The sequence below is a fragment of the Miniopterus natalensis genome, chromosome 13 (genome assembly GCF_054644295.1).
Source record: "Miniopterus natalensis isolate mMinNat1 chromosome 13, mMinNat1.hap1, whole genome shotgun sequence".
NCBI classification, from domain to species: domain Eukaryota; kingdom Metazoa; phylum Chordata; class Mammalia; order Chiroptera; family Miniopteridae; genus Miniopterus; species Miniopterus natalensis.
The window spans coordinates 39,238,814-39,259,788 of record NC_142093.1 but is presented as its reverse complement, the minus strand read 5'-3'; the positions used below and the strand labels follow the sequence as shown (position 1 = coordinate 39,259,788).

At 47.5% G+C, this 20,975-nt stretch overlaps 1 protein-coding gene across 1 annotated transcript in view; it reads left to right on the top strand.

The window, feature by feature from the left end:
* The window catches only part of ADD2 (adducin 2), an 85,388-nt gene that overhangs the window by 29,301 nt on the left and 35,112 nt on the right, over nucleotides 1–20,975 (top strand). The window contains exon 2 of the mRNA XM_016202612.2: nucleotides 18,251–18,368. The gene's annotated coding sequence lies outside the window, so the exon portion shown is untranslated. The remainder of the gene's footprint in view (nucleotides 1–18,250; nucleotides 18,369–20,975) is intronic.

The following is a 20,975-nucleotide window of genomic DNA, read 5'->3' as shown; positions in this document are numbered from 1 at the left end:
GACACCAATGGAACTGTTCAAATCACTGACTCACCATCAAAGAGCACCTCTGACCTGGCAGGAACTTCAGAGGCTGCGTGGTCCCACCCTTTATTCACAGATGGGGAAACAGAAGCCCAGAGAGGTGAAGTGGCTTGCTGTTGATCACAGAATGAGTTAGCTAGAAATCCAGTTAGCTCACTTCTGGAGTCTGTCCCGTGCTCTTTCCCATGACATGCCCCTGGAATGTCCCTCATGTCTCCATATGGTGTGTGGTTCAAGTGTATATCTAGGGATCAGGAAATCTTTCTGCTTCATACATATAGGATCTTGATTGGTCCTGATACACATGGCATTCAAATGTTTCTCAACTGGAAAGATATTAATTGAGGAGTTAGCATTGTGCAAGGTGCTTCTGTGTGGAACTGTATTCTTGTAGAAGGCTTTAGGTAGGAGTGTCGCTGGCTAGATCCAGGGCTGTTTTTGATTGGCTGACAAAGTGGTTTTACAAACTATAAAGATCCATAGGCTTCGTACTACGTATTTTTCTACTGCTTCTTGGTTTGGTTACAAAACACTAACTTTGTTCTACCTTCTACAAAGTCTGTGCCACTTAATCTTCTGAACCCAATGAAAGGGGGCAGGGAAGATTGAAAATATGGCCAGAATATTAGCAGTTTCATTTTGCCTGTGGTGCCTTGAAAATGAAGGGTAGAAATACCCCCAAGAATCCCCCTTCAGTGTCTTCTGGTGCAGATCTTGCTGCCTATTGAACGCCAGGTTTGGTTGAGGAAACTTAAGGTTGGATGGTAGTGGGCGTCATCAGGGAAGATGCCTGGGCTGCTGATGGGACATGTGGGCTGGCCATTTACCAGATGCTGCCTAGTGAAGGCAGCGACCCAGGGGAACAGCAGAAAGCCAGCAGAGCTCATCTCACATCCCTGGGGGTCTGCGGAGTGGTTTTCCTTTCCCTAGAGGCCCATCCATAACTCCAGCAAGAGACTGTGTAGCCATGGATGTCAATGGGCCTTCATAAATGACTCTGTTAGAAGGGCCTTGAGGTAGCCTCTCATTGCACTTTGGCCTGTACCCTCTCCTTCAATTCTTACCTAGTACCGCCTATTTTTCAGGCACTATTCTAGGGGCCGGGGACACAGTAATGAGCAAAGTCAGACAAGACCTTTTCCCCTTAGAACTTCCAATCTACTTTTTGTTGTTTTTACAATTTTGAGAAAGAAGGTTCCACACCGTAAGCTTTTCCCCAATCATTCTCAGTCTTTCCTGTTATTTTTGTCTCCCTGACTCCATGTCATCCTTTTGCTCAGTCTCCTCCTATCCCCGCAAAGAAGAAGCATTCTGAGGCGGTGGTGTGCGCGGTGGGAGCCTGTCCATCCACAGCTGTCCTAGGCAGAACCCTGGGCAAGCAGGCGTTCCACCTCCCTCCCGCCTTGGAGCCCCATCAGCCTCTAAGTCCCCTTCCCTCCATGCCCAGGTGTCCAGGGCCCCCGGTACAGTAGAGTAAGGCTGCCTGCACCCTCCCAGTGCACCTCCCTAGTGCTCCATGGACTCTTGGGTTCCCTGACCTATCAGCCCCTGATGTCTACAAAACTCCAGGAAAAAAGCTATCTCAACCCCTAGCTGGTTTGCCCAGTGGTTAGAGAGTCAGCCCATGGACTGAAGGGTCCCAGGTTTGATTCTGGCCAAGGCCATGTACCTCAGTTGCAGGCTCAATCTGGGGTGTATTCAGGAGGCAACCATATCGATGTGTCTCTCTTACATAGATGTTTCTCCTCCCCCCCACACCGCACTCTCTCCCATTCTCTCTGTAAAGCAATAGAAAAAATATCCTCGGGTGAGAATTTAAAAAAAAAAGAAAGCTTCCTCATTAGGTCACACGATGTAGGCAGGACATTAACAAATATCTGATCAACTCTCCCAGGAGCACTAGCCTTTAAAAAGAGGAGACATATGAGCCAAATGAACCTCTGAGTGATCAAACTTCAGGCTCAGAGGAGTGGGGTAAGGATGTGGAGGCCGCCTAGTGAGACTGGGGCAGAGTGGCCCCAGCCCCTGCTCTGCACCGGTGGCTTGCTTGGCCTTGCCTCAGGCTCACACACACTCAGCTCACTTTGCCCTACTGACCCGCTTTTTCTTGCAAGTGCTGTGTGTGCGTATATGTGTGCACATATGTCCATGTCTTCTTGTTGGGTCACTGTGTACCTTATGTGCACCTGTGTAACGTGGCCCACTGACCCTTTTGGAGTGCCTGACTTGGTGCTCTGCTGACATGTCTCCATCATCTATCCCCAGGGGAGCCACCCATCCTCCCACCACTCCATTCACACTGGGTGGAAGAGACAAGCTTCTGCACATATATTATCCTAGGGGTTGCAATTTGGGAAAGAAATAGGATTCATTTTCTTGACACCATCTTTCACCAGTTACAAATTGTAACAATTGCCTGTGGGACTCTTGAGAAATTATGAAGTGTTAATTAGCAGCAGCACTGTGTATTTAAAATATGTGGCAGATTTAAATATTAAATTAAACCTACTTTGCAGAGTTGAGAGACCATCTGGTCCAAAAATCTGAGGAGTTGAATTTGCCGCATATATTAAGAGAAATGTTTAACTGCTTCTAGAAATGGTAATTTTGTGTCACTTTTATTTCCTTAGATATGGAAACTGAGGCACAGAAGCAGGTGGTGACCTGGCTACAGTCACTGCCTGGGCTACTAAATTACTCCTCATGCCCAGGGGGCGTGTTTAGACTGTGAAAGGGCTGTTTCTGTGACTGTGGTTGTAACTTAGAAGTTGGATATTTAAATGTGTTGATCCTACTGACTTGCAACTCTTTTGGCTTAAAAGTGCAAAGCAAGCATTTGGGCCATTTTCTGCAGAGACGAGGAGGACAGAGCCAGGAAACCCAGCCCAGTCACTGACTCCTAAGATCTGTATGTCTGTCTTTGGACAAAGCACATACCCTCTTGGTCTCAGTTTTCTCATAAGTTTAACGAAGAGGGAGGGGAAGGGTGGGCTGTGTATCAGTCAGTGTCTAAGGAGGAAAATAGGAACTTATTCAAGGATCTCAGTAGAAGGCATTTAATGCAGGACATTTGCACAGGTCATGGAGGAGCTGAAACAGACAGGGCATGCAGAGGCAGCCCAGAAATGAGCTCCAGTGGGAAGTCACTTCCACTCGGAGGCTGCAAGGAGAAGGGGTGGAGGTGATGTCATCCCAGTCCAGGGGCCAGGGTTACTCGGGGAGCTGGAATATGGTGGGCCTCTCTGGCAGGAGCTGGAGCAATAGAGGAGATGATAGGGAGGGAGGAAATGCTCGGTGTCTCCCCCCATCTTGGGCCAGTGCTTCCTACTGTCCTCAACTCATTAGGAAACCAGCGACATGGATCCTGCAGGGGTCAGCAGAGAAGACTGAGAGCAGCTCAAGCCAGGCTGCCTTTCAAGGTACACTGTGACCCTGACAGTCAATGAAAGCTAGAAGTTCAACGTGTTCTTGGGGTTTGCCATTGGGAAAATCAGGCCAGCAAGGCCAGAGCTCTCTTTAATGAGACTCCCCTACTCCCACCGTCAGAAACAGCATTCCCAAGGTGCACCTACCTTTTTCCACACTGGGCTTGCCTCTGTGCAGGGAAGGCAGGCACTCCTGCAGGGATGGTGTCTGTGGGGAGGGAGGAGGAGATGGTGCAGGGGGAGGGGCGGTGAGAAAGAGGAGATGGGACACAGGGTTTCACCCATGACTGGAGGAGGTTACTGTCTGTGTAAGGGTGCTTTTCATTATAAAATAATTCACTCAGGGCAGTGTCCATAGCAGGCTTTCCTAGAATGTTTAACCTATTTTCACACAAAGTGTCTTCGATCAATACTTGTCACACTGGATGGGTTTGAGATCCCCCCACCAAAGGTGCCTCCAGAAGGAGGGGAAGTGGTATTAGCAGTCACACTCTGTCCCCAGCTCAAGACCGACTTCTCACACGGCTGGGCATTTCAGCCACAGTGGGATCTGAGGTGCTAATGGGCCCTCCTTCTCTGGGCTTCAGACTCTTTATCTGTAAAGTGAGGGGCTTGGGTGTGCTTTCAGGGCCTTCCCAGCTCTGCCGCACAGGGATCTGCCCCAGACCCAGGCAGACAGGTGCTGGAAATGGCCCTTAAGCCACACCAGGAGAGAGCATGTGAGGAGTGGGTTGGACATTACACGGCCATATGCGATGAGGTCCAGTCTGAACGTGAGGTGTTGGCATCAAAGATGGACTTAAGTAACCAGAAGCTCTTTGTAGTAACTTGAGGTCTTGCATACGTTGACTGTGAGTAGGGATTATGTGAACCACAGCAACATTTCCTATAAATCCATTTTCTCTGCCACCCGATGCACTCACCTCACATAGCTGTTCCTCTCTCAGCGCAAGGTTTTAAAAACCCAGCAGCTTCCTTGAAGGTCCCATCCTCTTGTTCTCTACCCACCTCCCTTCCCTGTCAGTTCTGCATTATGAAGCCCCAAAGAGTTGTTGTGGCGAGGCAGGCTCTTCTTGGAGTTCATGGAGGGGAAAGCTGGGAACACTCATGCATTAATCACTTTGGTCCTGACTCACCTACAGAGATGAGTAATAGCAGAAGATGCCAGTGTGGTGACAAATGAGAGGTACTGGAGCTGAGAAGAGGGCGCAAGTAAGACACTGGAGAAGGGAAAGACCTTGACCAGGGGATGAGTAGAGGTCTGGCTTGAGCCAGGCCATGCCTGGAGTTGGGGTGGAAAGTGGTCCTGTGTGTTTGTTGGGGGTGGGCGTTTCATATAGAGGAAGAGTGGGAGATGACGCCCAGTGCTAGCCTGAGGAGCTTAAAAGCCAAGATGACTTTATCCCATTGTCTAGAAAGAAATGGCATGATTCCTCTCCCCTCCCCGAGCCCATGGCACACACTGGAAATCCACCCCCACATCCTTTCCGACTGAAGGCAGAGGGGGACTCAAGCTCTCCGAAGGCAGCACCACCCCTCCGTTGGAGTGGGTACATGATATAAAGCCTTGTGACCCTCTCGGCTACAGACAACAGGAAGTTGTAGGTGGCTTTTGTGAAGCATTTTGGAGATTAACCATGTGTGTGGATTGTATTGGAGGAGAGGCCCTGAAGAAAAAAATCAGTGCGAAAATGAATGTAGTGAGAATTCAGGCCAAGGGACGTCTGTGTCTTCTTTTGCCCGTTCCAACATTGAACTTAGGGGACCAGCTTTAAAAATATTTTTTTTAAACCTAGACTTTTGTAGTGGGTAAAGCTACCCCACTCCTACCCTCATTCTGGGGAACTTTTGCTAGTGGCCTCTCCCCTCTTGTCTACCAAACTGAGCTTCTCAGTACCCAGTCACTTAAGAGCCCAGGCTACATTAGAGGCCCATCCTTGTCTTCTCTTTGGACCAAGTGTTTTTCACTCCATTAAAACATTGGGGCAAAAATACTGATTTATAAATCTCCATCCAGTTCATTGAAATTAGGAAACTGGGATTCTCTCATCAAAGTTTTCATTCTCCAGGAATTGTTCTGGGCCAGGAATGAAGAAACCTATCGGGGTTGGTTTTTCTGTTTGTTTGTTTTTTCCCCTCCTCTAAAAGGTAAGACCATTTCTTGGTTGAGCCTATTAGACAGTGATGAACTGGAGCAGTCAGAAGCCATTAGCATTGTCCCCGTGAGCAGCTGTTCAATTCAGAAGCATCGACTGAGTCCAGGGAGACATGCCACCAGAGGTCAATGACTTGAATTCACTCTATCCCACAGCTGAAAGTTGGGCTCCTCCACTGTCACAGTGGCCCAGCATTGTGGCTGATTAGATCTACAATTTTCAAAACTTTGTTCCAGGGGTCTACTTTGTCATCGTATTGCTGCTAATGACAATACACTTTAAAAACTCTTTCTACCAGCAGCATCAACATCACCCAGGAGTTTTTGAGAAATGCAGACTCTCTGGCCCAACCCCAGACCCGCTGAACCAAAACCTGCAGGTTAGCACCATCCTCAGGTGATTTGTATGCACATTAAAGTTGTAGAAACCTGAGATAGTTCTGGAGGCCAGAGTGTGAAATTAAGGTGTTGGCAGGGTTTTGCTCCCTCCAACAGCTCTAGGGGAGAATCCTTCTCTGCCTCTTTCAGCTTCTGGTGGCCCCTGGAGTTCCTTGACTTATGGTCTCATCACTCCAATCTCTGCATCAGTCTTCATGTGGCCATCTTCTGTGTGTCTCTGTCTTATAAGGACACTTGCAGTGGGATTTAGGGCCCACCTGGATAATCTAGGATGATTTTTATCTTGAGATTCTTTGCTTAATTACATTGTCAAGATCCATGTTCCAAATCAGGCCACATTCTCAGGTTCTTGAAGTTAAGACATGGATTTTTTTTTTGAGGTGCAGTGAAACAGCACCAGGTGTTGGACCTCGGACCAGCAACCTCAGTACTTGAGTTCTGGCTAAGAAAGAATTCAGAGCAAAGATTCAAATTATAAGAGAAAGTTTAGAAAGTCACAGAGATAGAAGAAGTGAGCAGTAGAAAAGTGGGCTTAGGAAATGAGCTACAGAGGCAAAAGAAGGGCCCTTGGAGCTTAGGGAGAGAAAGAGAGAGAGAGAGAAGTGCTTCTTGAGAGACAAAAGAGGGAGGAAAGGCACAGATGTGCTCTGGAAAAAGAGAAAGAGAGCATGCTCAGGGTTCCTGTTTTAAGAGCTTTTATCTGGAGATCTCAGGGGAGGAGCTCAAAATTCATCAGTTTTTCAGGTGTGCCCCCTCAGAGTCGTGGTTTCCACTGATTGGCTTCAGGGCAGGGGGTCATTAGTCAATGCAGCTGGTCCCGATGTCAGCCATGGTGTTGCTCCTTCTGATTTTGCAGCTTTTCTGGACCTGGAGCTGAAATACAGCTGAGGCCTAGATGTCATCTCCAGGGGATAGTGCTTAAGAGAGTGGTCGTGCAAGGGCTTGTAGTTTTGCTGGTTGCTGGGCACCTGGGGTTCTCCACCCTGGTGACCCTCTGAGCTGCCTATGGTTCCTACTCTGCTCATGCCTGTCTACCTACCTACTACAGTTCAATCGACTACAGTTCAACCCACTACAGGCTCTCTTGGAACAGTCCCAGATAGTGTTCTTCTGAGACCCTTGCCAGTGCTCACCCTCCTCAGCTGGTCCCGCTTGGTGTTCTGATTTACCCAGACTGCTGAAAACTGCCCCATAATACCAGCATGACTGATGACTCTTCATGGACATTGTCCTATGTGTTTTTCATGGATGAACCCATTTGATTGCAATAGCCCTGCAGGGTTTCTATTCCCACTTTACTGATGAGGAAACTGAGGCATCGGGTGGCTCAGTGCCTAGCTGTGAGACTAGTAAAGGCAAACCTGGGATACGAGCCAGGCAGTCGGCACCAGAATCTGTGCTTTTTGCCATATGTAATAATTCTTCTGAAATCATGGAGGGCTCAAAAGGTGGAGAAGATGACACCAGGGTCCTTTATCCCACTTCCCAGGGAGGCTGGTCACAAAGAAGGCCAAGGTGTCCTGTCCCCACCAAACAGTGCGGGGAGGTTGGGGGACACCCCCACTCTGAGTGGCTATTTATCCTACCCCAACCCTTTTTCATTTAACACTGTATAGGTACCCGCTTCCACGAGGCAGCTTGTCCTGGCTGAATGCTTTGGGGAGGGGTTATTTTCAAAGGAGCTCTGTAGATGAATGTGTAGTGTGGCTCATACACTTCTAGTTCGCATCATGCCTCGGGCTAACACATTCCATTTGTTTACTAACCAGTATGTAAAACTTCATTTAATTTGCTTTAAATACCCTTGTTTCGAGTGGTGCAGGGTGGGATCTCCCCTTGCATACACCCTTCATGATTCTGGTTTGCAGGCCTCTGCCACCTTCATCTTTCCCAGATTGAAAATCTCACGCCTTTCTCTTGAGTTGCAAGCTTGACTGTCAAGAAGGATCAGGAGCCCTTCCCAAGGCACGAGCATATCAGATGGCTGGGCGCAACCTTTTGTTCCTATAATAAATGACCAAGTCAAGGGGGTCAGGAAATTAGCTGAAAAAACCTGCAGCCCAATCCAGGCATTTTCACCAGCGATGCAATTAGCACAGTGACCAGCACTGTAAGCTCCAGATTACCTGCTCAGATGATAAAAAATGGAACCCCCATTTAAAACTGCATATCAGCCAAAAAATCTACCTGTGTCTTTAATACAGAAATTCAGCAGCAAACATAACCGGCCTAATATCATTAAAATCGGTTTTACAGATTCGTTGACATTCCCTTGGGAACACTTGATGAGGCAGTTAGCCCAGATGTATTCTTCCTGGCGAGATGGAAACCAGACTGTGATTTTTAAAATTCAATTGTCACAATGTCAATAGACCACGTGAAGAATGATTTAATGCTAGCGCCTAACAGTTACTGAGTCATTATTTGGCAGGCCTGTGCCCTTGTCTGCTACCTCGTAATCCTCTGAGGAGGTACCGTTTCTCTCTCCATTATACAGATGAAGAAACTGAGGTCTAGAGAAATTAAGTAACTTGCCCAAGGTCACACGGCTAGAAATGTGCAGAGCTGGGCTTCTATCCTGGGCCCTTAATGATCTCTAGAGCCTGGATTCTTAGCCGTGATGCTGTGTGGTGGAGCCAATCCCCGGGCCTTTACTGTAATGAGATAGATTTGGACTCCTAATGAGTTATTTACCACCCCTAGCCCTGCCGCCCACAATAGTTCTTAATTTTCCCTTTGCTTGCCTCAAATCTCTCTACTCCCAACATTGTGGAAAATGCAGGGCAGATGGGAATGGCAGATATGAGAAGGTTCTTGGAGGAAGGATCTAGGGCAGGGAGCTAGCATTTGTTAAGCACTTACTATGTGCTAGTTCTTCTGGAGGACACTTCTAGCCATGGTGGCATTCATCAGCTGAGCAAATCAGAAATCCAAGTAGTGGATCTTTCTCCATTTTCATCTCATCCTATTGTCCTTTATCCTAGTCTGCTCTTCCCTTATGACATTGTGCTCCTCAGTGAAACTTTTGGAAGCTGGGCACATCAGTCTGTCTTGCCACATAGATCTCAGGACATTGTACCTAGAAGAAGCAAGACTGACAGCTTCACCTGCCGATAAACCCTGAGCCAGGGTTCCAAGGGGCTCTCCTAAAGCCCATGGCCTATTTCTCTTGTCTCATCCCTTTGCTTCCTAACTCAGTGGATGACTTGCACCCTCCCTACCCTGTGAAGGGAAGTCCCAAAGTTGGTGACACTAACTTCTAAGTTGGGTTCCCATACTTCATTCATTCTAAGGCACACTATTTTCCCCATGTCAACATCTATGAAAATGGGATGTGTCCTCCAATTAATAATTATACTTGGCAGCAGTTTCCCTTTCTTAGTTTTGACATAATAAACATCTAAACCTGTAGAGAATTTTTGTAAGTTTACTTGAGCTAAGCTAATGACATATACTGAGGAACAAAATTTCAAAGGCTCTGGGAGGCAACCAATCGATGTGTTTCTCTCATATCGATGTTCAGGTGAGGATTTTTTTTTTTTAAAGGTCATCCTTTGCTCGCCTGTGTGACTAGCCTCGCATGTCACTTCTTCAAGCAGGAGATGCTCTGGGAGCAAGGCTGACTGAGTCTCCAGCATCTGATCACCCTCAAATTGTTACCATGATGTTTATCTTTCACTCCCTCATTTCTAAATCTTATCAAGACTCTTATGGAATCATAGAAATTTATGATGTGAAGGGTCATATTTTAATATTTGTGGGTTCACTTAAGTATTTATTTTCTTGAGTCTGATGTTAATAGATCAATTTCCCCACCACCTAGAAATGAGTTTGATTGAACTTCATTAAGTTTCTTATAAAAGGAGCACCCACTTTATAACCTAGATGTGGGATCTGGCTGGTTTCCTTGATGGCTGTTCTTTTAAACCTCTGATCTTAAGTGGATTGATTATTGAGGTAATTGCTATGGTCAGCTTAGGGCACACATTTCCTGGAGGTATTAAAAGTCACCATTCATTATGTGTGGACCACATTGGATTTCCAGAAGTCATGTAGTTTCCTGATTATCTTTTGCTAGAAGCTATTATCCCCGTAGGTTGTATTTTAGGGGACTTGATTTCATTTTATTTGAGGATAAAGGAAAAGAAAAGCAATTAGAAATGTCTTAAGGAAAGACACTTGATGGAAAGACAAATGATCTGAAAGACTCATAAGAACCACTTACTTCTTATAATAATCTGCTTTAGGAACCAGAAGAAAAATGTCAGAAAACTATTTGGTATCCTTCATACAGATAAGAAAGGCATAGCTTCTAAGAAACAGGAGGGCAGTCATAGGAAAGAATGGACTAAGATGAAAAAGTATGAGGTGGAGATGGAGGTGAAATAAGGAAAGTATGCAACAGACAAAATGTTCAATATTATAATTAAAATCCATGTTATTTTGCTGAATTAAAATCAATGAAGTTGGAAATAACATTGACAAGCTGTCAGAATGCAAGGAAAATGTTAATAATATAACTAATGAGAGGACCGGAAACCAATATAATATTGTACATCAACTGTAATTTTTAAAAAAAAAAAAAAAAATGAGAGGGCAAATGAAAAATATTAGAGAACAGAGATTCAACATATGGATAATTGGTGATCCTGAAGGAGACACTGGAATAAGTGGAATGGAAAAAACAACCAGAGTTACTAGAAAACTATCTTGAGCTAAAGAAAAGGTGTGAATATGTTCTCAGGGCAGGCTACCTGCTGTAACAAGTTCGGAATCTCCTTCAGCCACACCCGGTGCCTTCCACTGGTGGCTGCATCATTCCAAGGGTCCCAGCGTTTCCACCGAATCCTCTGCATCCAGCTGGGAGGCAAAAAAGGAGAAAGTGCAAAGAAAGCACCTCTGCTCTTAATTCCCTGGGCTACAGGTGACGCACATCACTTCTGCTTCCATTCCATTGACTTACATTCCTCGTGGTCTCATCCAGATGGAAGTGGGGCTGGGAAATGTGGGAGCCCAGGAAGAACAGGAAGTGGGCTTGGTGAGCACATGGCATTGTCTTTGACACATGGATATGCAAACACACACACATGGATACACAGAGAGAGCTTAAAATAGTTCGTTCTTTAATATCTTCAGGATGAAATTCAAACCATACAAGATCACAGAGAGGATCATAGAGAGGAGTGGAAAGTATAACAACATGCTTCGTATCTTTTCCATCTTGTTCCTGACGCTCTGCAGTCTGAGCCTCACTTGTCAGACTTTTGGGCTGTCTCCACATAGATGTCCAGAGGCCAGCAAAGTCCCCATGTGAGCCTTCAGAAGCCCCTGCCCTTTCACATATCTTCTCCGGTTCCCACCTTAGCCTCTTCCTGGGCCTACTGACTTGTCTCCCTTCCCTCTCCCAAGCCAACAAGTTCCAGGTCTCATTGGAGTTGTAAATTTTTAGAGCTTTCTCAGTCTGGAGAGGGAAGGGATGGTGTCAGATTCCCCTCCAGTCCTAGATGTAAGGTGTTCTTCCAATTTTCTCTTATGCCCAGTTAGTAAGAAAAATCCCCCAACAAAACAACTTTGACCTTAATGTGCTAAAAGAGCATTTATTTCTACCTCTGTGGCCTTGGATATGGTTTATTCTATTAAACATAGACCGACCGGCATCATCCAATAGCTGTTTCCTGGCTTTCTTGACTAGGGGTAGGGATGGGGACAGGGTAGTCCTGCCACATGGTTCAATGGATTACAGTTTCTTACTTTATTGAAGGACATATGCTCACAGTTCAGGCCAAAAAGCAGAATCAACTGTTTTATGCTTGAACTTGACCAAGGTGAAACTTTTCAAAATATAGCTCCATTGGTTGTAGGTATAGTCTGCCCAACCGCAAAAGGTAGATAAGATGACCCCTTTCAAGTATCTGTGACTGGATTCTAGCACAGGCTGAGGTGTGGAGCAGTGGATTGGAGGACGTGTCAGTTCAATTAGACAGCCTATTTGATGAGCTTTTATCCACATTGTATGCAAGTTTGGCTGACCTTTTCACTGAATGGACTGAGTATTTGAAGGTTGAGCCCAGCCATCATGCTAATTCAGCATTGTCTCTGCATCACCAGGGCTTCCTGAATCCCTTTTTTTTTCCTTGTCATTGAAGGCATGACGTCCACATGGCTTTGTGATTGGTGGCAGAGGTTCCTGACAAGTGGGTTGAAGCTCAGTGCTGGAGCCTAAGGTTGAGATCTCCATGGAACCCACTATTCATGAGCCTCTAACTGAAGCACTGTTGTCCCCCCTGGACCTTTTGAGAGCAGGGATTGTGAATTACATCCTTTGGTATCCCCCTGCCAGAAATAGGAACCAGAATTGTTGTTTAAGGTGCTGGCTAAAACCTTGGAGCTTCTTCCAGGAATATGGTACCTGGGCCTAGGGTTATGACCATTTGCTGATGTCCACTTGCCACCTTCCTAACAGGCTCTTTGCATCTGCTCACTTTCATTTGGACGAGGGGAGGAAAGTGTGGTGAAGTAAAAAGAGAGAACAGGTTCTGGAACCAGGTGGAGTCAAACCAGACTCTGCCCTTCACTAGTTCTGTGGCCCTGATCAAGTCACTCCATTTCCTGGGTCCTCAGTTTCCTTTTCTGAAGACCAGGATGATGGGCCCCTCACTGCAATGCTGATGAGAGGGCCCAGCTCAGCACCAACACCTACTTGGGTTTAACAGCCCAAATTTTGTTGATTCAATAATGTCTTCATTAAGAGTCTAACTCAGGACTGTGGCCTTCATAACTGTGGATCCAAGGTTTCTAGTCTCCTGTTCTAAAAAATATTGAACACTTTCATTTATTTTCAGTTTCCTGTATTGTGTTGAACTTAACAGTTAATTATGTGTGTGTGTGTATCTGAAAATGAATGTGAGAGGAGGTCTGAAATGAATGTGTTTAATGCTTCTTGGAAATATATATATTTCACCTTAACAGACTGTGGGCCTCTAACAGGCAGGAGCAAAATTTCTTTTCTTTTGGGAATCTTCCCTCTCATGCCCAATTCCTGTTCTTACTTACTCGTGGGCACCAGGAGATACTCAACAAATAATTGTGCTTGGCCAGTGAGAGGGAGTGGTGAGAAAGAATGCTGGGCCCATTTGTCGCACGGCAGTGCCATTCCTGGAGAGAACAGAAGAATGGAAAATAATACCTACCAACCATTAGGTTTTGGGCCCTTTGCTAGAAGGCTTTTAAAATTCACTGGCCTTCACCACGAAAGTATGCATCTGAGACGCTCAGAAATGAATGCTTCTTAGGCCTGCAGCAGTCAGGGGGTTAAAGGATTTTCCAGCCGAGGGGTTTCCAGAGATGGGCAGAGGGAGCCTGACCATCGCCTTCTCCCTTTCCTCTTTTAAACTATTTCTGTCCTGAATGGTTATGACAGTTAATACGTAATGTAGAACTTTGAAAAAGTCAGAAGCGTGTGAAGAAGCTGATGATAAGCTTCACCCATCATTCCACCACCCAGAGGTTCGAGCTTTCTCTTTATCTGAAGGGGCCAGGCAGGGTGTGGCCCAGTCCTTTATTCAACAGTCTCCATTTACTCTGCTAAGTCGCAGCAGCGAGGCTGAGCCGGCTCCTTCCTCACCTTTGGAAGTCATCCAGTGATCGGTGAGTTTGGGTCTGACTTCCAGAGTAAAGCTTGAAGAAGATTCTATGCTGCCTGTGTCTGGAGCTGACCCATGGGACTGGGGACCAGGGCTTTCAGAGACTGGAACCACCAAAGGGGTGGCCATGCCCAGTGCAGTGATAGGAGCAGGTGGGAAATGACAACTTGATGCATCTTTCCACTTAGAACTCAGGGTGCTGGGTGATACAGATTGTCTGCTCCTGTCTGTCACCTCCCGCTGAAGTGGCAGGAGACAGTCACCGCCTTTCCTCCGTGCTCACAAGCTGACAGAAAGTCAGGCAACTTGGGCATCTGTCGCTCCCCTTCTAGACCTTCTGTTTCTTTTATAGCTACAAGGAATGACCCATAGAAATGCGATTTCATACTCCAGTGATCACATATACCTGGTCTTCAGAGGAACAGGGAAGAAAATGCCCGATGACAGGGACAAGTCCTTCGTGACTTGCAATCTCCAAGTACTCTCCAAGGACTGGGAGTCCCAGAGTCCTTGCTGAGTAGGTCAGGAGTGTGAGGGCGCAAACTGGAGATGCCGAGAGGGAGCTCCAAGGCTCCCCTGAGCAAGGAGCAGAGGGTCCTGGGGAGGGGACAGGGGACAGCTCCTGGAGGGGAGAGGTAAGAGAGACAGATGAAGGGAAGGGCTGAGCTGGGAAGAGCCCAGGGGATTGGGAAGAGCCCAGGGGATTGGGCATGAAGGTGGTATATAATATTACCTTCTCTTGTCTCCCCATAATCAATGATATACTGTGGAGTTGAACTTGGTAGTTTGAGAGTTGTAATCAGTTGATGGAATTCTGCTTTAAAATAGGCAGGAGAATGGGTGCCAGAGGGGCCCAGCACTTGGGTTATGTAAGAAAAGAATGTTTTGTTTTAGAGGAGCGGATTTAGGCACTAGGGCACTTGCCCTGTGGCCTTCATTAACAATCAGCACCTTACCCTGAAAGGGGCTGCTTAGGGACCATCTTCCCACACTATACCATGAGCTCCCCTTGGGCCTTGCTCACCTCTGGGACCCCAGGGCCTGGGTGCTGCTTTGCTGAACCAGCCTAACTCCTCCCAATTCAGTTAGTTGAGTTTTCAGTCAACTTACATTTATTTAGGACCTACCTGGCACCAAGTCCTATGGCAACATGGGGAATAGAGAAATGCTGAAGACACAGGCCTTTCCCACCAGGAGCTCATGGTAGTAGATTGTTACTATTGGGCTGTAAGTGGGATGAAAGAGGGGAGTGACAGTAACCTGAGAGCCTAAGGGACTAGGGTGTGGGGGGAAGGCTTCTGAGAGAGGACAATCAGAGCTGAAAGGAGAAGGCAAAGAGGAAAGAGTGCTCCAGGTAAGACCAGCATGGACCATCCACAAGGTGGGACCAGCCTGGTGCCTTCCAGGTCCTGGGAATAGCCCCAGAGCACCAGTGACAGGCCAGGAGGGTGGGGGCAGACACTGAGAGGCCCACGGGGCTCGGTGTGCCAGCTAAGAGCCTGGACCTCATTCAACAGTGTGGCAGTCCTCAAGAAGAAGAGGGTGGCCAGAGCAAGAGAGCCACAGCCCCCTAGTCCCCTGGTCAGGATGGGTGGGTTTGAATTTTCAGCATGGAGCATGTGTTTGGTTTGAAAAAGTGAATTCAGAATTAAAATTTTATACTTGATAAATGTTAAAAGAATACCTGTCACTTTTGTAATACAATCTAAATTTGACCACATTTTAGCCAGAGGAGTAGGAATTAGAATAAAAAAGGTAAAGCAGCACTGGCCTGGGTGACGAGTCACTGATGCGTGTTTAGCAGGGCAGTGACAGGCATGGGCCATATTTGCACCTTTAGAGCAGAGATTCTGGCTGCTGACTGGATGGAGGGATGAGAGAAGAAGGACTGGGCAGAGGCCATGAAGGGATGGAGAGATGTGGGCTTGATTCAGGGTGTGGTGCTCTGGATGGGGAGATATTTAGGACATAAAACCAGAGAACTTAGTGACAGTGGGTGTGCAAGATGAGAGAGGGAGGGGACAAAGCTGCCTTCAGGGACTCCCTAGGGGAGTGAGGGGAGCTAGTTGGGTGGGGGGCAGAGAGGAAGGCCTGGCTGGGGAAGGAAGGCTCTGGTGCATGGTTGGCCACAGGTCAATTTCAAGGTGGCCGTGAGACATCCAGGTGGGCAAAGGCCCCTAAGCACCTGTGACTTGTCCAGGTTTACAGTCTAGTGGACAGCCAGCTAGAGTTGGAATCCCGTATCCTGACTCTTCCACCTCCAACCCAGCTCTACTGCACACTGAGAGAAGGGAGCAGGCAGCCCAGGAGATTTGCCTTCTAGGGGGAGCCAGGCGCCTTGTTCTCACTGTATGGGGTGCCCTCCTCTTGCTTCTCAGCTCTGCCCACAGGGCCTGGGTGGCTGGAAGCTGGGGCAAGCTGGGCTGTGGAATCACATGCAGGGGAAACCAAAAGCTAAGTGGGTGGCGATGCTGGCGTTGATACCATAGCAGATGCAGGCTCAGAAGGTTGACAAACCCGAGTCTCCAGAGGCTCACCTAGGGTGGCAGCTCTGCCCAAGGTGCTGGACCCTCTTGAGTGGCCCTGACATCAGGCCTCTTTCTCTTCTCTTTTCCCCATTAACCTTTAAAAGACGGCATTTAAAAGACAGCATCATACAAACTCCATATATTTTCCAGGATCAACTGTACAAATAATGGTTTCTTTCCTTTTGCCTGTAAAAAAGAACATATATGCTTAGGTTTCTGAGTATTTAACCTTTAAAAGACGGCATTTAAATTCCGTCAGCATTTAAATTCGGCCAGCGGGACCCACTCCTTGCCGGGAACTAAAGTTCCCTTTCATCGGATAAAGGTTAAGACTTGCTGACCCGGTGCCTGTCCTGACATTGCTTAGCCTGACTCTGTGATCAGAGATTTGACAGTTTTGGTATCACAGGAGAATGTTTATAAGTAACACATTTGCCTACAATAATTCTCAGGGCTGCTTTCATTTTAATCAAGGAATAATCCCATAAACCAAGGAATGAAGCTCTAATAGTGGAACGTCAACACAGAGGAGTTTGGGATGGGAATTTTTGTGTACAGTGTTTACTTAGTTATCTGAGGGTCAGATGCCTATTTCCTACATGAATGGTACAAGTCACTTCTGGGGCAGAGTAATTCTTTCAATGACATAAGAAATAGTTCAGACTCTGAAAATTCAAACTTTAGCAGGCTAAGGGACAACTTCACACTTCAGTGGCAGGAGCTACAGGGGAAGGGGAGGAAGCTGGTGCTTCAGCTAAGACAACTTACCTAGGTGCAGGATTGGTCCTGAGGGAGAATCAGTGGCCACCTAGCCAAAGAATAGCATCCAGAGGTATGTCAGCGAACCCCACCTTGGAGCCAGCCACCCTGGGAAGGAAGGTTCCCACAGTGGTGGGCATTGAACAGAAGCAGCATTAAGTGGTGGTCGTGACCCTGTCCTAGCTAAAAATAAGACCAACGGGAGAAGGGCTGCAGCTGGCCACTGACATGCAGAGCATAGAGAATAGCTTTTGGAGGCCTCTATCTAGAGTCCCTAACTAGAGGCATGAACATCGGGACGGGGCTCAGGGGCCACCTTGGTACAGAAATGCTGAGTCCTGGGTGCCCTGGTGTCCCAGACTCCCTCAGGCACACTGTACCTACCAAGATGAATTCTCCTCACCCCTCTCTGATGAGACAAGTCCTTCCAGATGCTCTGCTCTGGGCAGCACGTGGTCAGGGATGGAGCTGATCTGGCTGGTGAGGCAGGATAGGCAGGGTTTGGCCCCTAGAGCCAATGGTGGGGTAGGGTGGAGTCAGGGATAAGACAAGCTTCTCTGGGCCTGAACAACAGTGTTCCAAGTGAAAATGGACAGCTGTCACTTGCCTTAAAATAATTATTTTTCAATTATTAATCCTTTGAATACCTTGAGCCCCAGGATTTTTGGAGTAAGTTGCCCTTGTTTGTAAGATATTAACAACTTTGCATGCCTCCTGCAGTAGTACTTTATAGCCTATTACCCAGGTATGGTAGGGGCCCTTCTCCCCCTTGCACTCCAGGTGAAATTGTCTTGAACCCACCAGTTCCTGGCCTGAGCAACACCAAACCCTCCCCCTTGCCTGGGGTGTGATATTCTTCAGGCTTCTTTTGTCTCTTGGCCTACATCCCGAAATCCCTCACACCCCATTTGTGAGTTTAGTAGCTGTTAGTGAGGTACTTGGGGGCGGGTGTGAGGAAGGTGTCATATCCCTTCTGGTCCAGCAGCATTCGGCTCCTCTGGGCTCCCCTCCAATCCCTCCACCAGCAGAGCAGCCTCCCTCCTCCTCTGGGCCTCCCTGGCCCACCCTCAGCAAAGGGATTTTCCATTTCCTCTCTCTGAAAGGAATTTTGAGGCCAATCATAAGGATAACAAAGCTTTCTTTACCTTTTTTTGGACATAATTTGCTTTTAAAATAAAAATTCATTTCAAGTTCATTTTAAAGAATTTCCCAGCAATCCTTAATATAAGTCTTCACCCAATGGTGCTGTGAAAGCAGGTGCCGGAGCCATGGCAGTGCAGACCAGACCCTGATATCTTTCATCTTTGTGTTTTCCAGTTTCCGCCCAGACGTTTGAAATCCTATAGATGTGGACAGCGTCCCTGAGAGCTGAGCGGGGCACACAGGCTGAGCACTGAGAAGACGCAGCCTGGGACAAGGCTGGTCCTGCCTCCTGGTAATTAGTCAGTAGCTTTGGTGGTGAGGAGGGCGGGGCACACTTTTTGGTTGAGTCTGTCTCACCAGCATGAGCTTGTAGATACTCAGGTCATTGCGTGAGCTCCCCCAATCCTGCTCACTCAGGAGCTACCCTGGAATCTGATGGACCTTAGAGGCCACCAGTCCAACCCTCCAACCAGGGAAGAAGCCCCTCTGCAGCTTCCAGAGTCACCCTGATGCCAAGGAGAGAGCTCCCCACCGAGGAGGCAGCCTGTCTGATCTTCCGGTTACTGAGCAGCCCCTGCTGGTGGAAAGCTCTCCCTCGTTCCATCAGCTAGAATCTGCCTGTCTGCAGCAAATGCTGGCTTTTCTGGCTCTGGATCCTGAGGCTCTTAAGGAATCAGCCCTCTTCCACATGGTAGCCCAACAGATATGTGGGGACAGTGGAGTGGAGGAGTGCAGATCTGGAAACAGAGACAGGCCTAGGTGAAACCCAGGCTCCACTGTTGTCTCTGATCTTGAGCAAGTTAGTTAATCTCCCTGATTCAGTTTCTTTATCTGTAAACCTGGGACAATAATGTCTGCCTCATAGAGTGGTTCTGGGACTGAAAACAACTCATGAATAGAAGCTGCCTGCGACTGTTGTCACTAATTCTCTGATACCCACTGGGTTTCCTACCATTCATCTCAGCTCTGACACTACCCAGAGTCAAAGGGCACACAAGTTAACTGCCACAAGTTAAAGGGCAAGGTTGCCCACGAGATGGCCCCTGCTTCAGAGGCCAGCTACAGTGGGGTCCCCAGGACACCCGCACTTCTGAGTGACTAGGATGTAAATTTGGGAGTTTCCATGTCTCCCCCTTCAGTTTCTAGAATTCACTAGAACAATCACAGAATTCACTGAAGGCACTGTAATTGTTATTACAGTTTTATTATAAAGGATCCAACTCAGGAACAGCCAGATGGAAACAACACAGAAGACAGGGTTTGAGGCTTGGAGACGTGGTGCAGAGCTTGGTGCCCTTTCCTTGTGGAATCCGGGTGTGTTACCAGCCCAGCACAGCCGTGTGCTCACCAACTAGGAAGCCTCTGTGTCCAGAGGTTTCTAATGGGGGAGGGGGCTTGGGGGTCACTATTGGAGAGGGGGGCTTTATTACTAGGCATAATGGTGTAAATCATTATGATTGAACTCAAGCTCCAGCCTCTCCCCTTCCTCTGTGGTTGGGGGTGGGGCTGAAGTTGCAACCCCCTAATCAAGCGCTTGGTTTTTCCTGGCGGCCCGTCCTTCCCTTGAAGCTACCTAAGGGCCCACCGTAAGTCACCACATGAGCATAAACTTTGGTGAAAGAGGCTCAGTATGAATAACAGAAGACACTTCCAATGTCTTTGGACATTTTAAAAACTGGGGACAAGGACCAGATATATTCTTTACAATGTCACACCTGTGCAACAAATGCTGGCCTCCTCCGATCTTCAGCACCCTGCTCACTCTCTTTCCTGTGACCTCCAGGTTGACATGTCCCACTATCTGCTCAGAGAACTAAGCATCCTCACCAGTCTTTTCTGCATGCTCTTCTTTTTGTTCATATAGCTCAAGAGTAAATTATTTTTTGGACGAAAACATATAATTACAGTTATTTAGTGTGCACCTGTTTACAATCGAATCATAAGCCTCTCGTTACTCGAGTTCTTAATGCTATGATGATGCTAGCCTCTAAATAACACATAATAAGAGCAAATGCTTAGTAGCACTTGCTATGCACCAGGCACTATTTTAAGTATGTACTTCATATACACTAATCTAATCCTCAGAACAACACGAAGAGGTAGCTAAACAGTTGCAATCCCCATTTTACATATGGGGAAACAAGCACAGAGAGGTTAGGTAACTTGTCCAAGATCACACAGCTATTAACTGACATAGCTGAAATATGAACTCATTGTCTTTCTCCAGAGTCCATGCTTTTAACCACTAAGCCGCTCTGCACACAACTTTGGTCTCCTAGGTAACATTGCGGGAAGGGAAGGAAGGAGCATAAAAGGATGCCTCCGGTTCACAAAATCAAAGGATTTGAGCAGGCCCCTGTGTCAGGGTGAGAGAGTCAGTGCTTCCATTTCCTACCCCCCACACAGGGGAGCACCTCTGGAGCAGCCCTCCGGGGCTAAGTTTTAAGAAGTGAAGGCAGGCCTGGGGACATGGTGGTGTGGTCCATTAGGCCCAAAACCTCTTTGTTCTTGGTGCTTCATGGAGTGGAGAGCTACTTCAGAGCCTTCTCGGGCCCCTTCCTGGGAAATGCAGCCACTCCAAAGGGAAGCCGAGAGAATCAGCCCGTGCCTGCCTGGATTGAAAGGATTCAGGGCAGGAAGGCTGTGCTGGTCAAAATCCTAGTTGTAGAGAAGCTGAGAGTTCAGGTGGTCCTGGAGCTGGTGGGACCTGAAGTTATAAGGGACCCAGGGTTTTCCGGGCTCACATCCAATGCACCCTCTGGGAGGGGTTGCTTCTTGCTATTTTTTAAAGGCTTTGAGGCTGTGGAAGTGCTGAGGAGTATTAAAAGGGGTGGGGCACAGCGGGTGATGCCTCGGGAAGAATTTTGGCCTGCAGCGCTGTCTGCCCAGAAGAACTGGG